This window comes from Canis aureus, chromosome 4 (genome assembly GCF_053574225.1).
Source record: "Canis aureus isolate CA01 chromosome 4, VMU_Caureus_v.1.0, whole genome shotgun sequence".
Lineage (NCBI taxonomy): Eukaryota > Metazoa > Chordata > Mammalia > Carnivora > Canidae > Canis > Canis aureus.
This window is the reverse complement of record NC_135614.1, coordinates 86,280,533-86,304,469: the sequence shown is the minus strand read 5'-3', so window position 1 is coordinate 86,304,469 and position 23,937 is coordinate 86,280,533. Positions and strand designations below refer to the sequence as shown.

The following is a 23,937-nucleotide window of genomic DNA, read 5'->3' as shown; positions in this document are numbered from 1 at the left end:
TACATATCTCCTAGAGTCACACAAGAGCCACCTTCGAAGTTGGTGAGAACATCTCATCCGAAAGGGTGATTCAGGCCTTGACCTACTGATCGCCATCTCCTGAGATTCTCTTTTTATTACCCAACTGAGTAAGAAATGGATCAAAGAAGATTTTTCGTAATGAGATGTCCAGAAACTGTTTTAAAAACTTTGAAACAAACAATTTTAGGCTCCACTTTACAGAACACATTCAATAAATCCAGAAAGAAAAAAGTCTTGAGATACCACAGACAACACAAAAAATGTCACAGATTCTGGCAACCCGCGTAATTATAGAAGAAAGCATCGAGAGAAAGATAATACATTCTCTGCATGCACGAGGATCATTTATTAAATATTATTCTCTGCATATTTACATGCATTTACATTTACTACAAACTTGTTGTTTCAGCATTTTAGAGTATGGAGTGGTCACAGAAGTCAAGCAATATTCACGACCTTTAGACCATCTTGAAAAAATGACCTATTTGATGATTGTCACCTGAAACCTTTCAGGGAAGGAGTGTGGACTTAGTTTCTAGTATTATGAAGGGTTTCAGAGACACAGATGGCCATAGTATTCAGGTACAATCTTAAAAGTCACATCAGGTAGCTTTGGAGAAGAGGTGAATGTGGAACAGAACATACTGAGGATGCTGGAATGAATGGTAGAAAAAAGAATGGCAGAGAGAAGAAACAGGGTGTTTAGAAATAATAATAGTAATAATAATAATAATAATAAATAATTTTATTTTAATAAAAATAAAAATATTTTCATTTTTATTAAAATAAAAATATATAAATGTATATTTATGTCTATAAAATATATAAATACATAAATACAAAAATGTAAAAATAATCATTTTTAAAAGAGTTGAAAATAGGAAAAGAGAAGAAAGAACTGCTGCTATGGACTGAATCTTGTACCTCCAAAATTCATCTATAGAAACCCTAACCCCCAGCATGATTATATTTGGAGAAGGGCCTTTGGGTGGGCTTTGAGGGAGGGGCCCTCATATGAGGAAGTGCTCTTATCAAAAGAGATCCCTAAGAGCTTGCTTTCTGCCATATGAGGACACAGCAAGTGGCCATCTGTAAGCAGGAAGAGAGAAGAGAGCACTCACCAGGAACCTGAACTTGCCAGCAGCACCTTCCTTGATCATGGACTTCCTAGCCTCTACGACTATGAGAAATGAATTCCTATTGTTTAAGGCACAGAGGCTTCGAGATGTCCTTACGGCTGCCCATGCTAACTAACACAGGAGCAAATAAAACTTTGGAGGGATAAGACTGAAGAGGGACAGAAGAGGAAAAAAAAAAAAAAAAAGAGGGAATGTGGTAGGACATAAAGACAGAAACAGGAATGAAAAGAAATTAATCCAGAGACAATAAAGGCGAGGAAGAATCAGACTGGTATCACTGACCTACAGAGATTGTAGTGACCTACTGTATGTGTTTTCCTGGTATACAGTAAAATGACAGATTTACCTTAAAGAACAGGAAAAAGTCCATGCCTATATTATATCTATATGCATATATATGTTCACATATCTATCATATGTTCATACATGTTTTATAGATATACAGAGAAAGGCATCCATAGATAAAAATTCTAATTAGTGGATATTTCAGCTGAGTAGGGATTGAAGAAAGGGAAATGGAGGTTGTTAACCTTGTCATTTGACTCGTTACACTGAGCACCTACCATTTAAAAGATCAATAGAATGGATATAAATCAGAAAAGCAAAACACGTAAAAGGAAAATGAAATGCCACTTGATTATGTGCCAGGGATGGATGCATGACTCAGAGTTGGTTCCGTCCCTAGGTGGCCAGCCAGGGCCTTTGGAAGCTGATCATGGAACATGGATCAAGAGTATGGAAGCGCAGATGGACAATTTGCTCCAGTGCTTCTAATATGACCAGGAAGCCAGGTTGGGGAAAGCACCTGTGTGCATTACTCATTCGGGTTCTCCTCCTGCCGTGGAATGGCTCACGTACAGGTGGGCGAGTCTACTGTCACCAGCAGAGTCATGGGCTGAATGGGGCTTTTGTACCAGGTATGAGCAAATGATAAGTCTGTGACATATAGACTGAAATAAAACTGTAATTAACCAAATACTACTAAAAGATCTGCTTTACTCCAGTCTTTCACTTTTTATACACTTGAAATACACTCAACATTTTTCTATGAACATTCACCTGAATGTTATGCTTTAAACATGAGGAAGAGTCATTCAGAAGGGAAGCTCAAGAACTTTTTTCCCTACTTAAAAGTCATCTCATTCACTTATTTAAAAATAGTTACATCACAGGCACACCTGGGTTGCTCAGTCACTTAAGTGTCTGGCTCTTGGTTTCAGCTTAGGTCATGATGACAGGGTCACGAGAAAGAGCCCCACATGGTGCTCCATGCTCTGCGGGAGTCGAGATTCTCTCCCTCTCCTTATGCCCTTTACCCACTTGCACACACACACTCTCTCTCCAATCAATCTTAAAAAAAAAAAAAAATCATTGAAAGAACACATATTTCTTATTCTCATTCTAAGTCCATATTTTTTTAAGATTTTATTTATTTATTCATGAGAGACACACAGAGAGAGAGAGAGAGAGAGGCAGAGACACAGGCAGAGGGAGAAGCAGGCTCCATGCAGGGAGCCCGACGTGGGACTCGATTCCAGGACCCCAGGATCACGCCCTGAGCTGAGGCAGATGCTCAACCACTGAGCCATCCAGGGATCCCAAAATCCATATTTGTTAATCACACCAGGTTATATATCTTTATATCCTCTGAACTACAGAATGGCCTACCATAATGAAATGTGCTCTTTTTAAATCAGTTTTGCTCAAAAGTCAAATATTTCCTACTATAAAACCAAAAGAGTCAAAAGCTGCTTATTTTGCTATATATTCTATTCCTCCCTTAATTTGTAAGTCGATCTTTGCATTGTTACTTACATGAATAATCTACCTAAAGGAGCTATAGGAGAGACTTTGACACTCTTTAAATCATATTTGGACACAGGACCCAGAAGTCCAGTACACTCATATTAATAGAAGTACAATGCCCTTACTGGGGCTAAGAAAATACACATTAGGTAAGATATATTATTTTCTTTCATTAGGGATCATCAATCATAGCTCACATTCTACTTTATAAAACATCTTTCAGGCTTGATATCATGACTTTTTTCAGTAATTAATAGTGTAGAACAATATAGCAATCTCAGGGTTAATGGTATAATTATTATATATTCAATAATATTCTATATCTCTATTCTCAAAGAATTCACGATGTGGTTATAAAAGGCAGAATTTAAAACACCTCCTTAATGCTAGCTATATCAGTTTCATGAAAAAAAAAAATACCCAAGTTTAGTGACTTTCAACATTACAAAGTTCTTATCTTATGGTTCTGTAGGTCAGGAGACTGACCAGGGTCAAGTCAAAAATCAGAAATGAGTCTCACAATTGTGCTAAAATGAAGATGTGGGCATGGCTGCCTCCCTTTCTAAAGGCTCTAGCGGAGAATCCTCACCTCTCCCAGTTTCTAGCGGCTTCCCAAAGCCCTCCATGCTCTGCCCTCTTCCTCCCTATCAGCCCAGCAACATCCGAGTTGAGTCTTTCCCATATATCATCACCCAGGCCTCCTGGATGCCTCCTTTCTCCGCGTCTAATACCCCGTGAGTACTGTGGGCCCACCTGGATACTCCAGGACCAGCTCCCTGAGTGAGGTTAGCAGGTTAGCACCCTCCCTGGCATCTACATTCTCACTCTTCCTCTGCCACCTAATATATTCACGGGCTCCAAGAATTCAGACCTGAACATCTTCTGCGACCGTTATTCTGGCCTTCAACGTGGAGGCCAGAACTGCACAACACTTTAGTCTTTAATTCTTCAAGCTCTTGTAACTTCTCTCGTAAACCTGAGTTGCAGAAGTTAAGAGATTTAATTCATCTGAGATTGTAAAGTGAAGTGAAGTGAAGCTTGGTTAGTGAAGTGCTGGTTATTCAAGCTGATTACCCTCTGTTTAGATTAAGAAATTGAATGTGATCATAGAGTCGTAGGCTTGTGTGCGTGTGCGTGCATGTGCCCTGGAATAGTTGTTGAAAGAACACTTTCATTGGTGTGAGCGTCACTGATAAGACCTACTAACATAGTAATCTTGCATATTTGCTTAAAGTTCTATTTCATTATTTTTTTTTTGTCAGCTCATACCTGCGGTTGAAACTATAGATTCATATCTTGATGTTTTATATATTTATCTCTTTATATATTTATCATGCACATCAAAGGCTGGACATAAATCATGAGCTGGACAGCAACATAAAAACATAATGTTCCTTAATTGCAACAATGGCTACAAGAGACTTCATACCTACTCTGCAGAATATTTGTAGAATAATTTTGGGTTGGAAAAAAGCAAAATATTCAGTCATTATTAATTAGATATATTTTATGTATTTGTCAAATGTAAAAAGCAATCATTGTAACATCGAGCTTCAGTTAAAGCCAGTAAAAATATTAAAAGACGAAAAAAAAATATTAAAAGACGAGAACTATGTTAATGAACACGAAAATCTAGAGATGACTGAACCAATAATTTTGTGCCAATATTTGATTTTAAGGCCTCAAGAAACCCATTGGGCTGCTTTTCATTTTCTCAACTCTACCTGTGTTGAGTGGTTCTAGATTCTGGCCTTGTGTTTCTCATCTTTTCATTCATATCATCTCTTCATTTTATTTAATTTATTTTTATTTTTATTTTTAAATATGTTATTTACTTGTTTATTTACTACAGAGAGAGAGAGAGAGAGAGAGAGAGAGAGCGCACACACACAAGCAGGAAGAGCAGCAAGCAGAGGGACAGGGAGAAGCAGGCTCCTCACTGAGCAGAAAGCCTGATGTGGGGCTTGATCCAGGACCCTGGGATCAAGACCTGAGCCAAAGAAAGCCGCTTAACCAACTAATTCACCAGGTGCCCCAATCTCTTCACTTTAAACGCAACCTGTGAGGGATGACTTCTGATATCCTTCCTCCAGCTGACAGCTCTTCCCTGGACCCCTCACCTGTGTATTCAACAAGCTCCGTGCCATCCCTACTTAGACATTTAAATCTAAAACTGTACGTGGTGCCTGGGTGGCTCGGTTAGTTGAGTTTCTGACACTTGGTCTCCGCTCAGATCATGACCTTGGGGTTCTGAGTTCTGGCACTGCACTGGATTCCATGCTGGGCAGAGTGTACTTAAAAAAAAAAAAAAAAACCTGAAAAAATCGCACAAAATTCCGTTCTTCATATCTAACTGCCTCTTCTCCTTCCCCTGCTACACTTTGTTCTGTCCATTTCCTTCCCTCCCCTTCTTAGGAGATAGCAACTGCATCCTTCTTCTGCTTCTTGTTTTTTTTTTTTTTTTTTTTTTTTAAGTTTATTTATTTAAGTAATCTCTCTACTCAATATGGGGCTTGAGCTCATGACCCTGAAATCCAGAGCCACAAGCTCTCCTGACAGGGTCAGCCAGGTGCTCCATAACTGCATCCTTCTGATTGCTCAGGATGCAGCAAACAAAACAGATGCTTCGCCCTCACTGTCCCCCACCACCTCAAAGAGCCTATCCCATGTCAAGTCCCACCAGGTTTAATTTCAAGATATACCTCTTTTCTCCCACCTCCATTGCTTTCACTGTGCTGCAGGTTGTCATTTTATCTCCTCCAAATTATTGAAATAACGCCGTACCTGTCTGCTGCTGCTCTAGCTCCTCTTCAGTCTAATTGCAACTCTATGGCCGGACTTCCTTGCTAATATGGAGCTGATGAGTAACCTCGATCCCATCTGTATTCTTCACCTTTTTTTACCACCTAATGTAACAGATGCCAGACGAAGTCATTTCTCTGGTCAGAAATATCTAAGACTTCCAAATCTCCTAGGAAAAATACAAGGTCCTTATGCTAATCTACAGGATCTCCACACCATCTGGTTTCCATGATCACCTTCTAGACTCCATTTCTGTCACTTCATTCCAACTACGCTGACCTTGCTGTTCTTCTCTAGGGCGTGCATATTCCTGCCCACTTCTGCACTTGCTTTCATCCCCTCTGGAACATGGTGTGTCATATCAATATTGTCCATAGCCATACTTCCTCCAAGCTTTTATTCAAAGGCACCTTCCCAATGAGGGCTTACAAGCCATAATGGCTAAAATAAAAACTACCACTTACTTCTTCAAAGCTTTGATTCCAAAAAATAAATAAATAAATAAAATAAAATTAAGATAAATTTATTAAAATAAATTAAGAAAAACAAAGCTTTGATTCGATATCCCACTTTCATTTTCCCCCTTCATAATATTTTCTACATTATTTCCTTTGCATATCACTCTTCCCAGATAAAATGTAATCATCATAAATGAATTTAATATTTAATATAGTAAAGTATAATTTAATATCTAAGATGACTATTTTTGCTATAAAACATGATAAATCATCTAAGAGTAGAATTTCAATCGCAGAATTGAAAATCTTACTGAATAGGCTTTTGAAACTGGTTTACTGCCCCAATCAGTAATACAGGGCTTTCTCATCTATTGATAAGTTAAACTGAACCAATCAGCCAATAAGCAGGTTCTTCATAAAAGCAGTAAAAGTGCATTAGGTTAAAATAATTTGTTGATATTTTCCTAGCTCATTTAAATCATATCACAAGGCCACTAAAGATACTAATTACACACATGTTTAAATATATAAAGGACACAGAAAAATTGGGAGGTACACATTTTTTGTCTCAATATATTATTATCCAACTGAATGGATATTTTTGATATCCTTCAAAAAACACATTTTATATTAAGTTTACTATTCAAGTTCCTTCAATTTATCCCCATTTAGATTGATTCAAATTCTTAAGTTTAACTTCTTGAGTGATTTCTCCATGTTTTTTTTAGTGGTTTACTTCCATAAGTTTCATTTCAGGAAATCTCCCTTTTCCCATCTCTGGCCAAGGACTGAAAATTGCTTTTCGTAACTGGTATGTTAATTTTCATTTCTACAAGGGATAAGTGTAAATAAGAGTTTTATCACAACTTTGCCAACACTGGTTTCAAAAATTCTTTGTAATGGGGATGCTTTAATATGTTAAAATGGCATCCAGTCCTCATTTAAATCCCATTGATAGCTATGAGTTTAACCTAGACAGATATTTTTATTTAAAATACTTTTGGTATCAGGTAGATTGACTGAAAGTAATTGGATCAAGTGAAATTGCCAAGCATATCAGATCGCATGTAGTTATATATTAGTCATATATATTGTCCCAAAGGCATAAATATAATGAAAATAAATATCTATTTGAAGAACCGTATGGTCATCTAAACATAAGTGAAATATAAAATGATAGGTGGATTCTCTTTTTTCAGTGGAGGCACCTGGCAAATTCTCCATTTCACTAGCAATTCAACTATTATATCCCATCCAGTGAGTATAATAATAAGTGAAATATTTTCTTTATTCAGTATTTTACTCAAATACTTGTAGGGATTGAAATCTATTCATTTTATTCTCAGACTACCAAGAAGAAGTTTCCTAAATTGAGGTAGCCATGCAGTGTAGAAGTCTCCACACCAGAATTTTCTGGTATCTACAGAAGCACCATCCAGGCAGGTCAGGACACACTAAAGTGAATGTCCTTCTTATATCTGTTCCTATGTTTCCCTGAAGTCCATCTATTTTCCTGGAATTCTCTTCCTGGAACATGTGCCACACTTAAAAGTCAAAATGCTATCAGCAATGATAGAGATACTAAATTATTTAACTTAATTTGGTCTTCCCTTTACTATTAAAAAAATTTTAATGGAGGATTACTTAAAGGAATGACAGTAGGTCTATGTAATCCCATGTGAGAGTCACAAGTATACCACTCACTATGGCAGAGGCATCAACCAATCTGAAATCACTCTGGCCTAATAAGAAGAGAAAGCTAGAAGCAGATGCATGTCTCGAAAATTGAACTAGAGTTGAATGTCAGATCTGTGCATAATGCTGTACTGGATTCTTGCTAAATATACATGAATTCTCTATAAATTCACATAGAAGAGTGAACACGCTATAAAACTATTAGGGTATAATACTGAGCTGTGTTCAACGTGTCTATGTATATATGCCCATATGAATGCAGACAGATGTGTACACCCGCATCTTTAACTTTAAAGCTATATTTAACAATTATATATAGATATATATATTAAACTATTCATTAAAAATCATTTTGACAAAATATACCGAATTGGTAATAATGGTTATTGCTGAAGAGTAAGTTTCAAGGTGCATTCCAGGTTTCACATTTCTGTATTTTTGAACAAATTATAAATGTAGATAATCTGGGGGAGGACGGAAATGAGAGAAAAATTAGATTTATCCATAACTTGCAGCATCTTTCAAAATTAAAATGTGTTATTTCATCCATAAAAAATATTTTTAAGAATACTGCCATTCGGGCAGCCCTGGTGGCTCAGTGGTTGAGTGCCGCCTATAGCCCAGGGCCTGATCCTGGAGACCCGGGATCGAATCCCATGTCAGGCTCCCTGCATGGAGCCTGCTTCTCCCTCTGCCTGTGACTCTGCCTCTCTCTCCTCTCTGTGTATTCTCATGAATGAATAAATAAAATCTTTAAAAAAAAAAAGTTAAGAACTTAAAAAAAAAATACCGCCATTTATACAATCAAAGGAGAGAGAGAGAGAAGAGAGAGAGAGAGAGAGAGAGATTAGCAAACCAAGAAACAGACTCTTAGCTAAGGAGAACAAACTGATGGTCCCTGGGGTGAAGGGATGGGTGTAACAGGTGATGGGGATGAAGGAGGGCACTAGCAATGAGCTCAGGCTCTCGTATGGAAGCGCGGAATCACTATATTGTCCACCTGAAACTAGTATTACACTGTACATCAACTGACTGGAATTTAAATAAAAGACAAAACAGAAATATTATCATTTCTTATAGATAAATTTTAACCAGAATAGCTGGAAGATTCAGCATGCTGAGTCAATCTCATCACACAAATGACCAAAGACATTGAGTCTATGATAAAGTGCCAACCGTGCTGTAGATCTTTACCAACTGAAACCCATTTTAACACCTTGTATTGTATGGTTCTCAAGCCTATTCTTCTCCCCTTTTGCAAATGAGGAGAAATGCCCTGTATACACGCGACATTTGACACAAGAAATCCAGGGTCAGGGTCACGTTCTGCTATGTCTTCAAATCATTAAGCTCGAGATATATATATATATATATATATATATATTTAAATTTATTTATTTATGATAGTCACACAGAGAGAGAGAGAGAGAGAGGCAGAGACACGGCAGAGGGAGAAGCAGGCTCCATGCACCGGGAGCCCGATGTGGGATTCGATCCCGGGTCCCCAGGATCGCGCCCTGGGCCAAAGGCAGGCGCTAAACCGCTGCGCCACCCAGGGATCCCATATATTTTTTTTATTGTGCTACAGATGACTGCCAATACAAACTATGCATTTAAAATAAAAATGTTTCCCTTTGACTTCTGGAGCCTCTGAACATTTTAAACTACTCCAAGCACATGGAATGCCTGGAGTGAACGCCCACTCCTGACATTCCAAACATATACCTACTCAAAAAAAAAAAAAAAAGAAAACAATAACCAAAGCTATTCTAAAGTAGAGTCTATAGCTTTCATTTACTTATTATTTATAGTAAAGACTCATCTGAAAAAAATTGAAATGTATCTTGAGCCTCCACATCTACATTTTCTTTTTCTCGTTTTTAAACTTTCCTCTTGTTCCTACAAACGATAGCATATAATAATACAGCCCAGTCTCTCAGTCTACAGAAAAACAAGAATACTGACCAGATCTTCCACAGTCTGTGTTAGGGACCTAAGGAAACACCTAGCAGTGGAACTCCATCAGAGCAAGAGAAGGAGAATCACCACAGAGCAGCCAAATTGAACTAAATGTGAGCAGTTGCCTACTCAAACCATGTGTTCTATGACCCTTTTCTGCACACCATCTTTGTTGTTGTTTTTTTTTTTTTTTTTTTTTTTTTCCCACAGCAGTGGTTTTCAGTGGGAGAGGGGTGCATGGTTGCCCCCCCCCCAAGGAAATAGTTAACAATGCCTGGAGATAGTTTTCCTTGTCACAGTTTGGGAATGCTGCTACTGGCATCTTGAGGGTAGAAAACCAGGAGGCTGCTAGGCATCCTATAAAACACAGGACAGGCTCCCTTGCCCATGAGAATTATGCAGCCTAATATATCAATAGCACCAAAATTGAAGAAGCCCTTATCCAAAATGCGGTTCCATACACACATATAATGCAACTACATGAAAGGCACATAAGCAAATTAAAAAGTTTGAAGTCCTCTACTTATAAAAAAAAAAAAAAAAGCAAAACAACATCTTACATACTTGCTGTCTTTAATCTCTCACTTTCTCTCACTTTTCCTTTGACTACACTCTATCAAACGCAGGGATCCGAGATAAAGAAATATCTTCAGGTCACTAAGCTCTGTTTTATCCAGACGCACCAAACGCACATGCATGTTCAGATTCTAAAGAATGACTCTCTCAGTTGCAAATACATCAGGTATACTTCAAACTTTTAACCATCGACAGGCCACGCACAGGGCAAGTGGGACACACACACTTGTGAACTTGTGGTGTGCATTCATCAGACCAGAAAAATCAACTTGAGGCACAGTAGTGATATTTATATAAGGCAAAAAAAATGCTCTCTATTTACCATATAAAGCATGCTTCATCTGAAGAATCTATAAAGTTGGAATGACTCCCTCATGCTCATGATTCCGTTAAATGCACCCGAATTAGGGCATCAGGAGGGATAATTTCCAATTGCCAGTGTATAGATCTTACTCAGGCGCTGGTTGCTAGTGACCATGTTTGCAACTGCTACAGCCGGTGATATTCCACATGCACCAGACACCCAGACAGCTAGAGCTCCCCAGTCCTTACCTTCCTTCTACCAGCATATTTCCCTTTGCATCTAAAACAGTAAATCCTGATTTTTCTACTTACCTTGTCAGGAAACCAAACTTGGCCATTGATATCATTTCCTTTTTTTTTTTTTTTTTTTTTCCCAATTGCTCCCTTCTTAAGTTAGCAATCTCTAAAAACCATCAGTATTATGGTTTATAAAATACTCACCCGGCAAGGCATGCGATGGGGGCCTTACGAAATGAATCAACGTGTTGACCTACCGTGGGCTGATTCATTATCAGGAAACCCAGAATTAAATAAATACGAACAGGAGGCTTGAAAGAAGCTGGAATGATGATAGGTGCTTGGAGCAGCGTGTCAGACCCCAGAGCTCATTCTCTACCACTATCCTACCCTGCTTTCCCCTCCCACATCCCACAGGGTACACGCCAGACCTAATCCGGACCTCAAACTCTGGATTTAGCATATTTCCCCTCGCAAGACAAGTCCACTAAAATAGAAGAGAACAATTACTGCATAAGGAAAGCCCCCTGCTTTGAAGAAATCTGTGGGTGATCCCAGAGTGGAAAATACAGGTTCCCAAGCACTGTCAGAGCTTGTGGGGTTTTTTTTCTTTTTCTTTTTCTTTTTTTTTTTTCTTTCTTTTTTTTTTTTTGGCTGCATAATAAAATCTTCCTGTGATCTGTCTCTCTCAGCTCAAAGCAGCGATGCCATCACCTGAGCAAACACAAGACCTTATGGCACCTAAGAATTTTATTTTCCCCTTTCTTGATACCCGGCAGGGAAATAGCGAGGGACGTTTACTCTTGATTAATCTGAAAGTCCCTGAAGTACAAAGAGGCATGCAGACGGGCAAATACCGTAATAACAAGCTCATAAAATTGCATTTTTTTCACCTGTTACATGCACGCAGGTTTTCCTAGTTGCGCATCCTGCACACACACGCGCACACACACACGCAGCATCTCAACATGCATAAGGCACAGCTCTGCCTCGGATCTCAGACCCCGACATTAGTGCCAAATAACTGTAACCCCTGCCCCCCAGCAGCTTCCAGGGGTCCGAGGGGCGCAGCCGCCGCCGCCGCCTCGCTCACCGGGGGGCCCGCAGCAGCAGCAGCAAAAGTTTCATCTTCAGCGTCGGCGGCGCTCGCGGGCCTCGCCGGGGCGGGAGGAAGGGGAGGGGCGGGGGGGGCTCGGCCGGGCTGCGTCGGCTCCGGCCCGGGGCGGGGGGGGGGGCGGGGGAGGGCGGGGGGGGCGGGGGTCCCGGAGCCGCTCGGGCCTCAGCGCCGCCCCCGCCGCCCCGCAGGCAGCGCCCGACCCAGGCGCGCCCCCGCCCGCCCCCTCCCGGCAGGTGCGCGCCCCCGCCCGGGGCAGGAGGCCAGGCCCGGCGCCCGCCTCCCTCGGAGGACCGCGCGGCGCGGGAGCGGGGAGCAGCGGGGAGGACCCCGGACGGGGAGCTGCGGGGAGGACCCCGGACGGGGAGCTGCGGGGAGCAGGGAGCCCGGAGCGGGCTCAGCGCCGCCGCCGCGTCCTCCCAGGGCACCCACTGGCTCGGCTCCCGCGCCCGCGCCCCGCGCCCGCTCATTGGCTGCCCGCCCGGCCTCCCCCCTGCCGCCTCGCCGCGCTCGCTCCCGCCGCTCCGCTCCCCTCCTCCCTCCTCCCTCCTCCCTCCTCCCTCCTCCCTCCTCCCTCCCTCCCTCCCCCCCTCCTGTCTCCTCCCACCTCTCCCCTCCTTCCTCCCTCTCCAACTCGTGCTCCCCTCCCCTCCTCCTCTCCTCCCCTCCTCCTCTCCTCCCCTCCTCCTCTCCTCCCCCTCCTTTCCTCTCCTCCCCCTCCTTTCCTCTCCTCCATTCTCCCTCCACCGTCCTCTCCTCTTCCCCTCTCCTTCTCCCTCTCTCCATGCTCCCCTCCGTGCCCCCTCCCTCCTCTCCCCATCCCTCGTCTCCCCCTCCATCTTTCCCTTCCATCCTCCCCCTCTCCTCCCCTCCTCTCCCCCTCCCCTCCTCTCCCCCTCCCCTCCTCTCCCCCCTCTCCTCCTTCCTCCCCTCTCCTCCTTCCTCCCCTCCTTCCTCCCCTCCCCCCCTCTTCCCTCCTCTCCGTGCTCCCCTCCACTCCTCCTCCCTCCTCTCTCCCTCCCTCCTCTCCCCCTCCTCCCCTCCTCCCTCCCCTCCCCCTCCCTCCCCCCCTCCCTCCCCTCCCCTCCTCCCCTCCTCCCTCCCCTCCCCCTCCTCCCCTCCTCCCTCCTCTCCTCTCCTTCTCTCCCCCTCCTCCCTCCCTCTCCGTGCTCCCCTCCACTCCTCCTCCCTCCCTCCCCTCCCTCCTCTCCCCTCCCTCCCCTCCCTCTCCTCCCTCCTCTCCTCCTCTCCCCCTCTCCCCTCCCTCCTCTCCCCCTCTCCCCTCCCTCCTCTCCCCCTCTCCCCTCCCTCCTCTCCCCCTCTCCCCTCCCTCCTCTCCTCCTCTCCCCTCCCTCCTCTCCTCCCTCCCTCCCCTCCTCTCCTCCCTCCCTCCTCTCCTCCTTCCCTCCTCTCCTCCTTCCCTCCCTCCTCTCCTCCTCTCCCTCCCTCCTCTCCTCGTCTCCCCTCGTCTCCCCTCCCTCCTCTCCTCGTCTCCCCTCCCTCTTCTCCCCTCCCTCTTCTCCCCTCCCTCCTCTCCCCTCCCTCTTCTCCCCTCCCTCTTCTCCCCTCCCTCCTCTCCTCCTCTCCCCTCCCTCCTCTCCTCCTCTCCCCTCCCTCCTCCTCCTCTCCCCTCCCTCCTCCTCCTCTCCCCTCCCTCCTCTCCTCCTCTCCCCTCCCTCCTCCTCCTCTCCCCTCCCTCCTCCTCCTCTCCCCTCCCTCCTCCTCCTCTCCCCTCCCTCCTCTCCTCCCCCTCCTCTACTTACCCTCTTCTCCCTCCTCTCCTCCTCTCCCCCTCCCTCCTCTTCTCCCCCTCCCTCCTCTCCTCCTCCCCTCCCCCTCCCTCCTCCCCCCTCCCTCCTCCCCCTCCCTCCTCCCCCTCCCTCCACTCCTCCTCTCCCCTCCTCTCCTCCTCTCCCCTCCCCCCTGCCCTTCCCCTCTGCCTCCTCCCGCCCCCATCGCGCCTACTCCGGGCTGCACTGGCTCTGTGGCACCCGAACGGACACCCTTTTCCGCAAGGTCGTGTGGAAAGCAACGCCATTCATTAAAAAAAAAAAAAAAAAGACTTAAGCCCCTGACTCCACAGCAGCGTCTGTAGCTCCGCCGCCCCGGGAGCGACGGGCCGGCCGTTGCCGCCCTCGGGTCCGCGGGGAGGGGCGCCTGGGCACCTGGGGGGCGGCCGTCAGGCGCTGGCGGGGGTGGGCGGCAGCGCGGGGGCAGGCCCGGCGGGCGGCGCGGAGGCGGCGGCAGGCTGCGCTGCGGAGGTGCGAGCGCGAGTGGGCGCGGCTGGGACGCGGGTGCAGGGGCGTGGGCACCCCCGGGGCTCGGCAGCTGCTCCTCGGAGGCGACCTGCACCTGCTCGGCCCGGGGACGCGGCGGCCCTGCGCGCAGACCTCCCCCCTCGGGGCGCCCGCAGGTGCCCGCGCATCTGGGTCCCGAGGGCCGCGGGGAGCTCGCGGAGACCCGCCCAGCGCCGCAGCGCCCCTGCCCAGAGCCGGCCGCGAGCAGCGCCTGAATCCCCCCGAATCCCCCTGAATCCCGGGGCCACTCCCGGGGCGCTGCAGGCGAGCACCACGGGGAGCACCTCGCTCAGGGTGCCCTGGGGTGCCCGTCCCTGGGATGCCGGCCCCTGGGATGCCCCCCCTGGGGTGCTCATCCCTGGAGTGCCCGCCCCTGGGGTGCCCGTCCCTGGGGTGCCCGTCCCTGGGATGCCGGCCCCTGGGATGCCCGTCCCTGGGATGCCAGCCCCTGGGATGCCGGCCCCTGGGATGCCCCCCTGGGGTGCCCGTCCCTGGGGTGCCCGCCCCTGGGATGCCGGCCCCTGGGATGCCCGTCCCTGGGGTGCCCAACCCCTGGGATGCCCGCCCCTGGGGTGCCTGTCCCTGGGGTGCTGTCCCTGGGATGCCGGCCCCTGGGATGCCCCCACTGGGGTGCTCGTCCCTGGAGTGCCCGCCCCTGTGGTGCTTGTCCCTGGGGTGCCCGTCCCTGCGATGCGGTCCCTGGGATGCCCCCCCTGGGGTGCCCGTCCCTGGAGTGCCCGCCCCTGGGGTGCTTGTCCCTGGGGTGCCCGTCCCTGGGGTGCACGTCCCTGGGATGCCCCCCCTGGGGTGCCCGTCCCTGGGGTGCCCAACCCCTGGGATGCCCGCCCCTGGGGTGCCCGTCCCTGAGGTGCTGTCCCTGGGATGCCGGCCCCTGGGATGCCCCCCCTGGGGTGCTCGTCCCTGGAGTGCCCGCCCCTGGGGTGCCCGTCCCTGGGGTGCCCTTCCCTGGGACTCAAAGGAGCAAAGACTTAAGGGAGGCGGGAGTCGGGGCCTGCACCCTTAGGATGCCGAGGACAGGGACCCAGACCCTCGTTCACACTCCCTTCTCCTCAGTGTGTGGAAGCTGCTTCACCCTGAGACTCAGAAGGATTCTCTTCACAATGCAGAAGGCAGTCCTCAGCTCAGGGGGGCTTTGCAAACTTTTCGTGAAAACCTGTGCAATTGTGCTTCATGTGTGACAAACCTTTAATAAAGGTGAATTAATGCCTAAGGGTCTCCTTCTTGCCTTCTGCTTCCAGGAAAGGTCAAAGAGGTTGGGAGGGTAGATGGTGTTTCCAGGAAACTCACGGGGCCTACCAGCTAGTTCTATTTTACTAGTTTTATTTAACTTGGTGTGAAATGTGAAGGGATTTCATTTGATTTAGGGTTTTTTTTAATAATAAATTTATTTTTATTGGTGTTCAATTTGCCAACATACAGAATAACACCCAGTGCTCATCCCATCAAGTTCCCCCACTCAGTGCCCATCACCCAGTCACCCCCCCTTCCCCCACCCCTAGTTCGTTTCCCAGAGGTAGGAGTCTTCCATGTTCTGTCTCCCTTTCTGATATTTCCCACTCATTTTTTCTCCTTATATTCCCTCTCACTATTTTTTATATTCCCCAAGTGAATGAGATCATATAATGTTTGTCCTTCCCCGATCGATTGATTTAGGGTTTTGATATGATTAAACTAACAGAAACAATGAAAACAAACAAACAAACGAACGAAACACTTGCATTGGATCATGTCTGGTTGTGAAGGAATGAGGCATTTAAGTAAAAAGTTGTTCCAAGGTAAGATGTTCGAAGTCGTTTATGATTTGAAAATCTCTAAAAACTAAAACTCGCAGGTTCAAGTGGAACTGAAACAACAGCATCAGAATAATGAGCCAGTGCTGCTTTATGTTTTGTAATATCTCTTCTCATGCAGCTTCTGATTTAAGAGAGATTTTCCTTGCAGAGTAGCCAAACATAAGTTCTGGTCTGTGTTTATCGGAGGACGTATTGATAATAATCCATTTTACTGGTTTTTTTTGTATTTATGAACTCGCTGCAGCAGAAGGAAAGGGATCGTTGCAAAAACAAAGGGGATATAAAGAGGAATTTTGGGTCTGTAAGAGGTCATGTAATTTAATTTTAAAATTTCACATTTTGACATTCTCTAGAGAAGCCCGTCTGTTTAACTGCCTCCAGTGGAAGGAAGTAAAATGTTTGCCAGCTTGCCACTGAAGCGTCTGCAGAGACACCAGCAATGAGCATCCTAGGGACACACTTGAAAACAAAATGTGTTTTCACTAGGCCTCCTCCTTGGTGGTTTTCCCTGGGTAAGACCGTAATAAGCCCGTCTAGTGGACAGTCATAATGGAAGTCAACAGGCACTTGCTCCTGAGTGGGATGACATACAGAGGGATTTGTCAGCATCACCAAACAATACAATCCATTTCTAGAAAAAGAATCAATCACCAGGGGGAGGGTCTGTATCTGTGAGACTGCATCCAGATGAAGGGCTCTAGATTCCCCACGGGGCCAATGATGCGACGTATACTGGAATTAATCGGTTTCCAAAATCTGATATTCTGAAACTAAGCCAACCTCCCCTAGCCCTAGTAAAGCCACTTAGTGATTCTCTTACATTTTCAGCTTAAAAAGAAAAAGAAGAAAGTAAGTCACGCAATGTGGAACACGCGGCTTGGGGAGAGCCAGGTGGTGGGCAGATGTTTATTTTCTCCTTATGTCAAAGATTACTCCAGAAAACTGAACAGTGTATCAGTCAGCAGAATTTATTACAGAGTTAATCTTGGAAACTGGAAGCATGGACATTTCTGATCCCGAGTCCCCACTCACGTTACCTTGGGAGACTTATAAGAATCATTTTCACCGGTGACAGGGAAGCATCCAACACGCAATTGATGCCGGTCAGACTCCAGACACTGGCAACATAAAATTGTGATGCTAAACTGTGATTGTTCTCCGAGAGACAGACTCAGGAAATTGTCTCTTTAGATGTCATCTCGTGCTCAATTTTACCCTGAACATTCAGGAGGCTACGCAATGTTTTCACATCTAAATAAAGAAGGAACATGAAGGAAATGCAGGGAGAGCCCTTGTTAGAATCCAGCACTCCGAATAGTCGACTAGGCCAACGTGGTACCGCGGTTGATTTTTAACTGAAATTACTGAAAGTATAATAACATCGAAGGAGAATCGGATCTGTATGTAAAGGGAAAGAGCTGCTGAAATCTTAGGCAAAACACAATTTCCTTTGCGGTATTTTTTTTTTTTTTTTTTTACATCCTGGGGTAATAGGCGGTACAGATTGTATACCTCTTTTTAAAAGAAAAGAGAAAACTTAGATTGATAAAAATATCACCTCTAATTATATGATTCAGGATGACCCCATAAAGGTGACCTTTATGCACGCTGTTACCCAGCACACTTGAGACTAAGAATTGCAGAGTCCCTGGGAAATATTGATACAGGACAATGAAGAAGAGTGATCAATCGAAAATATCTCAGCGGTAACTACATGTGTGACTACATTTAAGAAGTCGTACCTCCCTTATTCGTAATAATAGAGAAATGTATGCTCTTTAAGAAAAATTTCTTCAGGGCGTATGAAATATCAAGAACCAATAAGCTTGTTTGGATCTAGCAGAAGAGTATTGACAATTGACAAAGGAAACAGCGAGATCCCTCACCTTCTATGCATATGGTTCTGATGTCTATAAAATAGATCCTTATTGCACTGTGAGTGATAGAATGAAGACGCTGGTTCCCAGATAAGTGAAAATTTAGTAACGGATGGACCCCAGTTTCACTAGATTAATTTTTTTAAAAGATTTTATTTATTTATTCATAGAGACACAGAGAGAGAGAGAGGCAGAGACACAGGCAGAGGGAGAAGCAGGCTCCATGCAGGGAGCCTGATGTGGGACTCGATCCCGGGACTCCAGGACCAGGCCCTGGGCTGAAGGCAGGTGGTAAAAACTGCTGAGCCACCTGGGCTGCCCACTAGATTAATTTTTGGAGAAAAGCTGCTCAAAGTATATACCAGATTTTTTTTTAAGACTCTGAAAAACTGCCAGTAACCTTTGTAGATTTGAGGAGAATAAAATAATACAGTAAAAGTACAGATGAACATGTTCCCAATTTTCACAACCTGTGATTAAAACGACGACTCTATAAATCAGAAAGTATTGAACTAAATGTGGAGTTTGGCGAAGCTATAAGGTGATTAATTAACGAGATGAGCAAATCAGTAAGGGAAGAAAGTAGTGGGATCAACTTGGTCTGGATCATGTCCACTGTCAGGATGACCCTACTGCTTCCTGAGACAGACACATTGACCAGAATTAGGGGGGATGTATATGACCTGATGTTTCTATATCCCATCATTGTATCTCTCATGATTTCATGATCTGACTTGTGTTGTGAGGAACCGTGCTCACTTTACAGGGCTGTCTTAGACCTCGAAGAGTTTTACACACACAAAAGGGTCTAGCACAATCCTTGGCATATAAAAGGCTTTGGATAAAGGTTAGTAGAATCCAGATTGTAATTTCCTCAGTGAGCACTCACTAAGTAAATCATATTTGCTTTCTGTGCTCCATTCTGTAGCAGAAATAGGCAAATCACAAACTCTTCCCTCAAAGCTTTTTATTAATATTGAAAATACAGCCTCCGTGCCAGGTTGTGAGGACCGTACTCACTCAGTTCAGCCTCCCATATCTCTCTGCATTTGCTTCTTTGGTATTGTATGATGAAAATGGACATTGTGATGACCCAGAAGCATTCTAAGATTCTTAACCATCAAGTAAATATTATATTGCACACAACATACAATATTTACTACCAGGAAAGCGATAAATGCCTAAAATGTCTATATAACACAGATCATGAAAGAAGCGGTTGATTAATGCTCAATTAGTCAGAATGTCCAGTTGACAAAATCATTTTCAGAACTGTATTCAATTTGCTAACACACATTTGTACCCGTCCGAGAGAAGATAGTAGGATACCAGTAACTCTTAAACTTTCTATAATTAATACTTTCCCTAAGAGCATCTATGGACCCTTGGAAAACTGAATCATATACCATTGTAAATTTTAATAGAAGATAATCTATGTAATTCAAAGCACTCATCTAACATTTTCAAAAAAATTCACAAAATATACCCAAATACTTTAATCTCTTCCCTATCACTGAATATTAATGTTGTTTTTAACTTTTTGATATAAATAATGCTTCCATGAAGATCTCTTTTTATAAATCTTTACCTGGGTAGCTCAGTGGTTTAGCACCTGCCTTCGGCCCAGGGTGTGACCCTGGGGTCCTGGGATCGAGTCCCACGTTGAGCTCCCCACAGGGAGCCTGCTTCTCCCCCTCTGCCTGTGTCTCTGCCTCTCTCTGTGTTTCTCACGAATAAATAAATACAATCTTTGAAAAAAGAGATTTATTAGATCTTTACTTAGATTTTTGACTATTGTACTTGGGTAGAATCCTGATAGTGCAACAGCTAAGTAAAATATATGACCATTTCTTAAAACACATGAATTATCTTATTGCTTCTCAATAGCATTAGAGAAGATAAAGTAAAAAATTAATTGATTCCTCACTACTTACTCCTGAACAAGAACATTTCTTTTTCCATTTCCTTGTAGTCTCCCACATTTCATGATCAACTATTGCCTGAATTTTTGCTTAATTAGGCAGGTAAAATGACTTGTCAGTTACCAAGAGCACTTAAATTTCATGCCATTATGATGCCACCTAACTATATATAGTGAAAGAAAGAGAGGAAAAGAAATTTAGGGTTTTGCACTTTAGGTGTAAGAGCAGAGACATCAGAAAAGGAACCCAACAGGAAGAAGGCAGGAAGGAGTGTTTTGTTTTTTGGGGTTTTTTTTTAAGATTTTATTTTTTTATCTAGCGAGAGAGAGAGTACATGCACAAAGGGGGGGAGGGGCAGAGGGAGAGAGAAAGAATCTCAGGCAGACTCCCTGCTGACCACAGAGCCCAACATGGGGCTTGATCTCATGACCCTGAGGTATGACCTGAGCCCAAACCAAGAGTGAGTCACTTAAACAACTGAGCTACCTAGGTACTCCGAGGAAGGAGTCCCTGACGGCTGAATTGCAGAATGAAAAATATGTAGTAAATTTAATAGTTAAAATCTAGACAATCATAATAAACACCTTTAACCTGGTATAAAAATGGGGAAAAAATGGTACGTATATTGTAGATAGAGAAATAATTAAACACAACAAAATAGAGCTAAGAATGAATCTGAGATTTTTAAGTAGTATCCTAGGGAAAAATGGTACTGTCAGAGGGAAGTAATGTCTTGTTAGGAATTATAATATATTCCAATTGGCATATGCCAATGTTGAGGTGTTCGCTAGACATCATGAGGAGATAGATATACAGGGGTCACCTGGCAATAGGAGACCATAGCTTGGGGTAGAGTATGAGTCATCTACACAATAATACTGATGACATAAGCCTCTAAAAAATAAGAGAAAAGTTTCTACAGGATCAGTGATGAAAGCATAGCAGGTGATGTAAGGAAGGGATGAGAGAGGAGAGGAAAGAGAAGTCATAAGAGATGATCAGGAAACGCCATTAAATCTTATGTTGATAGGACGTAAAAGGGACATTTCAGTAAACTTATATATTACTGATTAGCAAGCAGAACTGTTCTAATATTTGCAAAAACTGGCAATGTAAAAATATAGAAATTCAATTAAGTTCGGTCACTATAAAAATGTCTAAACATAGACCAAATGAACTTAGTGGAGATTTACATATTCTACAGCACACAGAATTCTAAAATGAGATCTTGTACTCTTTATGTTAATGTAGGAAAAGGCTGATCTTCACTCAAAGATATGTGATTAGTTATATTTTACCATTCCCTTGCTTATTCAGAGTTGCTTTATAAGAGGGTTTCCAAGTTAGTAAACATATGTAATTTTTCATAATGGAAATTAAAGACCGTATCGAAAGCAAGGATTTGAAATGCAAATTCTATCACCTGCTCTTACCCGGAATATGTTTGAGTGAACAAAAGTGAGGGTAGTTACTATTTACTAAAGGTTATTTATATCACTACCTTGAGAGAAACCTTGGGTCGTCACATAAGGCCTGATTATTTTTAACTCAGACAAATTGATAGAGGCCATCAATCCCATAAAGAACAGAACAAGCTAAAAAGAGAACAGGGTCTCCAAAGTATTGTCTAGAAAGGGGAGGCCAAAATGAATTTCATATTGCCAGGGTTAATTTGGGACACTAGGAAAATTGAGCAGATCAAAAGGAATGCCATTTACCTATGTCTCAGGATACCTTATATTATTATTCTTTTTTCTTTTTAATTCATTGTGCGTGCTCTCCTAAAATAATTTCTCTATAGGGCTTTTGCATTGTATAAGCCCAGGGCTTTTGGTTGCCATAGACTATGAGAATCATACAACAGGCCCAGGAGAGCAATGAAAATTCAGGCTTTAAGTTTATTGCTCTGTTCTGAGTTCGGTCCTGAGAGTGGCAAGATTAAATTCTAGGTAGGGTTAGGTTATTATCAGAATATTGCAGTGCTCCTGGAACATATCTGTGGGTTTCAAGTCATTGCCAGAAAGGAACCGTCACTGTCCTTTGCCCAACTGAAGATCACTCTGGCTGCCAATATCCATTTATTATAGCTGGCATTTTACACACAGTATCCTTAACCATATGTTCTCCTCTCATTGTTTACCAGTCATTACCGACACTGGTGATTTTCCATCACATTCCTCAATCCAAAATTCCTCCTTTAGAAACACCCTTAAATCTTTCTAGTACAGGCCTATGATGTTTTGAATTTTACTTTGCACATAATAGGAATCTGATGATACAATTCCCATATTAAAAATAGCCTCGATCCCTTTTATTCAATCATTTTCTGAATTTCCCCTAGAACTTAACTGAATGAATTATGTAATGGAGTTCTGAACTATTAAATCCTTGTGCCATTATTTTTCCCCGAGGGACTTGAAAACAAACGCTTAGATTTAGGATAGAAACCAACTTGGGTCAAGTTCTGGCATCGCCACTTATTCAGTAGGTTGACATTGATAAACACTGGCTCTCAGTTTGCTCCTCCTTTGATGGTGTAATAACACCTTTATGGAGGACAAGTTACAGTGATCACATATATTGGAGATAATTTATCTAATTCACCTATTACAATAAGTGGAATGAAATATCTTCAGTAGATAAAAATTCTAAAATTAGATGCAACCTCTCAGTTACCGCTATGGTTTTTACCAAAATATGTATGCATACAAAGGGCATCTTCCTAAATGTTACAAAGTCATAAGCAACTGCAAAACAGAAGAGAACACATTGCAAAGGAAAACCAGGGTATGATCTCGGGTGATAACAACGGGGTTCATTTGTTAACATTCTGTGCTGTTGAGATCACCTACTTCGTTGAAAAGTGAAAGGCAGGACTAAAGAAGGGAATCCGCTGCCATCCACAATCTGTTCAGGGGAGATATAGATTTTCTCTATTTTAGAGTTCCAGAGGACAAAATCAGAACCCAAAGATAAAGGGGATTGGTTTGCCAATCACAGAACCTACAGAGCACAACCGTGAGGACGTGAAACAGAGAGAAAGTCAGAAAAGGAACCCAAGCAAAAAGAAGCAATTCACTTGTTGGGTGTACTTCCTGCAAAGTCATCACTATTTGCATTGGAATTCATTATCATGAAGTTGCTCATTTATTTTAGGACATTATCCCTGTTGCCTCTACCAAAGTTTGACTGATTTTGTCTGAAATCAGTTAGAACAACTGAACACGAATATGTGGAAGGAAAGATGAATGTGCATTAACACCATTCTAAAGAAGCCAAACATTTTCTTTCCTTATTTAGCCAGATGAAAAGGTGCCACAGGACTGTAAAAGTCATGCAAATCTGCAAAATTGTATGAAAATTGCAACATATATAAATATCAGTGTGTGGCGGTGTGTCGGAGGGTCATAAGTGGAAGATTAAAATAAGCATTTTCTATTACAGTTTTCTGTTGCTAGAGAAATAGCACACTGGTCCGTAAATCATTCTCTCTTTAAGACACAGACCTCAAATGAACAAAAAGCTTTTCCTGGTAATTGTACTGTATTTCCCAACTCTATAGATTTAATTTTCTGAGATGACCATTTCTAAACTTGTCTCTTTTCTATTCCAGGTCTTTTCATTTCTCACTGTTAGTGAGCAACCTCATAACAGCTCCATTTACAAAACAAAAATAACCACAAAATCACTATTTTCTTCTTGTTAGAAAAGTCCGGCAAACTACTTACACCTAATATATTATACTCACATTCCTAATCTTTCCTCATATTACGATGGCGAGCCTACTCCTATCTAAAATCACCACTTCACTTTTGTTCTCAATCCAATATGCCGGATATTAACCTGGATTTCTCCCTTTTAATCTACTCATTTGTGTATTTTTAGAGAAAGAGTGACTCATGAGTCGGGGGAGAGGG

General features: G+C 43.5%; 1 protein-coding gene across 8 annotated transcripts in view; it reads right to left on the bottom strand.

The window, feature by feature from the left end:
• The window catches only part of CDH18 (cadherin 18), a 951,119-nt gene that overhangs the window by 445,174 nt on the left and 482,008 nt on the right, over positions 1-23,937 (bottom strand). The window contains exon 1 of one of the 8 annotated variants that reach the window (XM_077896370.1): positions 12,090-12,183. The exons of 6 other annotated variants lie outside the window; for them this stretch is intronic. The gene's annotated coding sequence lies outside the window, so the exon portion shown is untranslated. Of the gene's footprint in view, positions 1-11,200; positions 11,583-12,089; positions 12,184-23,937 lie in introns of those variants that run through there. One more of the 8 variants, XM_077896371.1, reaches the window with a different exon arrangement.